The 5,396-nt window shown below is 68.7% G+C and overlaps 1 long non-coding RNA gene across 1 annotated transcript; it reads left to right on the forward strand.

Moving 5' to 3' along the window:
• Positions 1-884: 884 nt before the first annotated feature.
• Positions 885-5,146, forward strand: LOC138847168 (uncharacterized). Its single transcript, XR_011384816.1, has 2 exons — positions 885-2,564; positions 4,782-5,146. It is a non-coding gene; the product is annotated as an uncharacterized lncRNA (long non-coding RNA).
• The last annotated feature ends 250 nt before the right edge of the window (positions 5,147-5,396 follow it).

The raw sequence follows: 5,396 nt of genomic DNA on the forward strand, positions 1-5,396 counted from the left end.
GAAGCCTGCTGCCCGCAGGGATGTCCACCCCCATACGGGGGATGGTGATCCGGGCGTCGGCCCCAGCTCTGCTTAGCTGTCACCCTTCATGGCCTGCTGTCTGAAACACGAGTGGGCTCATCATGGAGACCGTCCCCACGGGGAGCGGGACGGCCCCCCAGAGCACGGTGGACTGGCACCCTGCTCCACCACCCCTGACGGCAGCTCGGGGAGCTCCCCACCCCAGGGCCTTGCTTCTGTCCCTGGCACCCAGGCACCTGGCGCGGCCACTGTCCAGCTGCCCTTTCGCCTCCCCCATCAGACTGGCAGCTGGGGGTGGGGGTGGGGGCACAGCACTGAATGGCCCATGTGCTACACAGCAGCGAGGCGCCGGCGAGGACGTGCAGTGCTGGCGCGACTCCTAGACCCAGGAGCACTGGAACACTCGCGAAGTCGCTCCACGGGTGGACACGGGGACGGGGCTGGGACCAGAAGGGGCATCGGTTTCTTCCCACTCCCCCCTCTCCCTCTTCCTCCCAGCCACCGGCCCTGGGAGGTGGCGGCTGCAGAGGAGATGGGGCCTGTGTCAGGAGGCTCTGCACTGGGACAAGGACCCGTGGGGGGGGGGGTGCCAGGGGCAGGCCCACCCCTCCCTGCTTGTCCCCTGTGGGTAGAGACATGGAGCTGGGAGCGGGGAGAGAGGCCAGGTGGGTTCTAACCTCGCGAGTGCACAGCTCCGGCCCCTAAGCCTCAGAGCAGCGCCCGCCCCTGCCACCCTGCCCAGCCCCTCGGTGTGCAACGTTTTTGTGAATGAAGCTGCCGCCCAGCTTCCTGTGGCTGGCCCCGCCCCGCCGGGCCGCTTGGCCACCGTGTTAACCCTGGGGCCTCAAAGCGAAAGCATGAGTCAGGCGGGGGAAGGGAGACGGGAGAAACCCATGGGTTCCCGTGAGGCCACAGGCGGAGACCTGCCCGGGACGCCCGGCGAGGCTGGGTCCTCTGTCCCCTGCACGGGGGCAGCTGGGGAGGAGCCCCTGCCCGTCCTCACCACCCCTCCTGTGCGCCTGCCTGCGTGGGCCTGCCAGTGCACGGGGACTCGGGAGCACGCAGATTAAACCGTCCCGGGCGTGGGGTAGGGAGCTGCAGGGAGACGCTTGGCCCCCGCGCAGGAGACAGGACCATACCACAAGCAGAGGGACAGCGGCAGGAAGCTCGGAATGTTCTAGAAACCCTATGCCCAAGGAGCGAGGGAGGTGGCTCACAGGGCTCCCCTCCCCCACCCGGGCTGTGGGCTGCCGAGCGCCTGCGTGGGCATCGGCCGAGGCTCGGCTCCGGGGAGGCGGCCCCTGGAGCAGGCTGGACGCTCCCTCGTCGAGGGGCCCCGGGCACCTCGCAGAGGACTGCCCCCACCCCGCTTCCTCCATGCCCGGCCCCCTCCCCAGGCAGGCACTTGCCCCGTGGCGCCCTCCTCCGCCTGCCCGGCCCCCCTGTCCCTTTCAAGGGCCTTGAGTCAGGGGGTTCAGAATGAAGGTGACTCATGGCGGGAGAGCGGTCCCGGGCTGGCCGGGAGCCAGAGGCGGCCGGGTGACCGCAGCTGCCTGTGTGCAAGGGTAGAGCCCACAAAACGCCGCTTGAGAGTCCAGCGCCTGGCCTGACTTCTCTAATGAGGTTACCCCGCATAATGGGGGCATTCAGGGAGGGCCTGGGCCCCGGGTGGGGGTGGGGGTGGCTGGGGACCTGCCCCTTCCCCCCACCCCCCGGGACCAGCTGATGCTGATGTCATCTTCCGCTAGGCGGCTCCCCCTGCCCCACCACCGTCCCCCCTCAGGCCTGCTGTTGATTAGAGACTCAAAAAATATGCACCAGGAAACCGACGCGAGAGCCAGAACGGAAGTGTCGGTTTTATTTGTAGTTGATAACTCACGTCCGGCTCGCTCCGCGGGAGGCACTGGGGGCGGGTGAGGCGCCCAGAGGAGCAGGCGGCCAACGCGGCCAAAGCCCTGAGCGCACCCAGTGGCCGAGAGCAAGCCCGAAGCCCGTTCTGAGCTCCCAGCAGTCATAGCAAAGGGGGGACCGGGAAGCCGCAGGGAGGCCGTGGCGGGAGTCGGGCTTCCCTTTGGGGAACGGCGAGGAGGAGAGGGTGGAGGCGGCACTGGTTGGGAGGGCCAGGCGGGCACCCAGCGCAGCAGCGAGGCTGGGCCGGGATCCACAGGTGAGCGCACAGCTGCTGACCGCCGGCACCTGCATCGCACGCAGCAGGTGTCCCGGTGGATGGCGGCTCCTGGCCGCAGACACGGTGCCCGCCGTCCTCCAGGGGCCGGCACCCAGCCCCCAGAACCAGCCTGGAAACTGAACCTGTCTGTGCCCCTGGCCTGGGGCAGCCGAGGAAGCACCCACACGGGCCTCGGTCACCAGGGTGGCCCAGCCCCTGGCCGGCGCCTGCACCTGGGGGGCACGGAGAGTGGGGTGTAGACGTGGACGCCTCCTCCAGCCTGCGCTGCCTCATCGGCCAAGTGGGACATTCCAGAGCCGCCCTGTGGGGCTCCAAGGAGACACGGACCACTGAGGGCACAGGAAGTCCCCAGTAGGTGAGGATGAGGAAGGTGGGCTCATCATCACTCTGGAAGCCGCGTGCACGGCGGTCCCCAGCCCGGCCAGGCCTCCAGACCCCGGTGCGGTCTCCACTAGGGGTGGCCGATGGCCGATGGCTGACGGGGTGGGTGTCGGGCTGCCCTTCTTCCCCTTCTCAGTCTGGGATGGTCAGTCCGGCCCTTGGCCCCTCCCCCAGCCCAAGGTCGCCTGTGTGCCCTTGACACTGGCACAAGCGCTTGCCAAGGCACCTGCCGAGCGCCACGTGCAGGTGCAGCCCTGGTGTTCCCCCCAGAGCCCCTCCCACTGCGAGCTGACGGCCTTTCTGGCTTCCTCCCGGAAGACACCCCAGGGCCCAGCCCGGCCGCATCCCAGAATGCCTTGTTCTCCACGCCACGCCAAGCTCCTGTGTGGCCTGGCCGGGCCGTGGCGTGTCCGGGTCCCCTGCTGGCTGGCTGGGACCCTGCCCCCGCCTGGACACCCTGGCTCCTCTCTCATTCTCCTTGCCACGAGCTGTCCTGAGAGGCAGGCTTCGCTGGGTCGCAGGGCAGTCGGGCTGGGGACAGAAGCCCGAGGCCACCAGCTTCGGGGCGCTCCGTGGTGGACAGGAGGAGTCAGCTCCTGGCCATGGTGGCGGAGCAGACAGCCAAGAAGACAGGCACAGTTCCAAACCTCGGCACAGCAGGGTGCCGGGCCCCTGGGGGAGGCGCAAGGGTCAGGAAGGAGGTGCAGAGGGGGTGACCTTGAAAGAAGTAGCTGACCCAGGAGCGGGAGCAGCCTGTGCAAAGGCCCTGGGGTATGAGGGCACTCAAGCTCAGAGCAGGACCATGGTCCTCTCCCTTGGGCAGTGCTGTCCTTGAGGGGGTCTCGGGCCAGGCCAGGGGGAGTGACAGGGGACCCGAGGGAGGGGCCAGTGACACACCTGCCATGGTCCACAGACAGCCACAGGGGCAGGGGCAGGGCGGCCTGAGCTGAGTGCGTGCCCCGGGGGCTGGACACAGGCAAGGGGCAGAAGCGTCCAGAACACAGGCTGGTCAGGAGCTCCCAGATCTGCAGGTGCAACACAGACAGCAGGGAGGGCCCGGGAGCCATGACCCCCGCTTCTCACTGTCGCTGGCTGGGGAGACAGTCCCGGCTTCAGGAGAGGAGCCCCCTGCACCCCTGGCCTCGGGTGGGGAGACCCCCGTCAGCTGGCCTCGGGCTCAGTCCCAGCCCTGCCTCCTGGGTCACGTGGCATCCGAGGGCGGGCGTGTGGCTGAGACAATAACAGGAAGAGAATCCAGGCCAGAACGGCCCTCGGGAGGGGCCCACGGGAGGGGCCCGCGGGAGGGGCAGGAGGGCGGGGCTCTTCCCTGCCAACATTCCTCTGACCAGGGCGGAGCTGGGTCCCGGCTGAGTCAGTGGCCCGGGACCTACCCAGGGGACGCCGGGCTGAGGCCTCTCCTCACTCACCTGCTCATGGGTCCCGGGTTTCTCCGTCCATCCCAGGCGGCCTTAACCCCTCCGCCCCCGCCAGCTCCACAGGGGCCGCTGGGTCCTTGCTGAGGGCTGTGGGGGCCGGGGGCGGGGGTGGGGGCGCACAGCCAGGAGCCCGAGGCAGCCCACCCTCCACAGCTTGCCAGAGGCAGGCCTCGAGGGAAAGGGCCGGTGTCCGGCGGAGGACAGAGGCGGCGCAGGACCTGCTGGGTCTGTGCGGCCTTCCCGGGCCCGCGGACCTCATCCAGGGGCCGCGGCCCTGCAGGACGCAAGGGAAGGCCCCAGCTGCCCCTGCAGACGCGCCCTGCTGTGCCGCGTGCAGGCGGGGATGGTGGTGGACGGGCTCGGGGACAGACTTGAGGGGACAGCAGAGGAGGGTGGTGACCGCGTGGACACCTGCCTGCCGCGGCAGCCCCCACCAGGACCCCTCCCCAGATCAGCCCCTGATGTCCCAGTGTCTCCATTGTAGAGACGGGGCACCCGAGGCCAGGAGAGGGAAGGGGGGCTGTGAGACGCCAGCCGTCCGCCCTGCTCCTTTGCAGGGAGCCCCGTGGGGTGGGGAGGGCAGGGGGAGGTGCCAGGGCTGCCCCTCGCTCCCTCGTCCACACGCTGACAACCCGGGGGGCCCCTGCAGCCCCTCCACCCGCCGCAGCCCAGCCAAGTGGCAGAGCCAGCGTCTGTGTCTGTGGCCGCGCCACCCCCACCTGCCTGAGCAGGCCCTGCTGGGCGGCTCCTCCCAGCTCCCCTGTGTCTCCAGCCCTCGGGCGCCAGCCCCTGTCGAAGCAGCTTAAGATGATGGTGGTGAGGATGAGGATGGTAAGATGATGACAACGATGACGGTGATGGTGATGGGTTCGAGTCCCGGCTGCTCCACTTCCCATCCAGCTCTCTGCTGTGGCCTGGGAAAGCAGCGGAAGAGGGCCCAAGTCCTTGGGCCCCTGCACCCACGTGGGAGACCCAGAAGCTCCTGGCTCCTGGCTTCAGATCAGCGCAGCTCCGGCTGTTGCAACCATTTGGAGAATGAACCAGCAGATGGAAGACCTCTCTCTCTCTCTCTCTCTCTCTATCTTTCAAATAAATAAATAAATCTTTAAAAAAATAAAAAGGAAACAGAAGGAGGCCACGTGGAGAGGAACGCGGCCGCCCTGGGAGCCATGAGCGCTGCCGACCACAGTCGCGCTGCTCCTGTTACCTGGGCGCTGAGGGCGGCCAGGCCCTGCCGGGAGCAGTGCGACTAGCGCCAGCCGGGGGGGGGGGGATGCTCACCGTTCGGGGGGCTGCAGAGGAGGCCAGCCTGGGGCGGTGGGGGGAGCCCTGTGCAGCCACATGGGGAGAGCCCCCAGCTCCTGTCTCCC

Source organism: Oryctolagus cuniculus, chromosome 1 (genome assembly GCF_964237555.1).
Source record: "Oryctolagus cuniculus chromosome 1, mOryCun1.1, whole genome shotgun sequence".
Lineage (NCBI taxonomy): Eukaryota > Metazoa > Chordata > Mammalia > Lagomorpha > Leporidae > Oryctolagus > Oryctolagus cuniculus.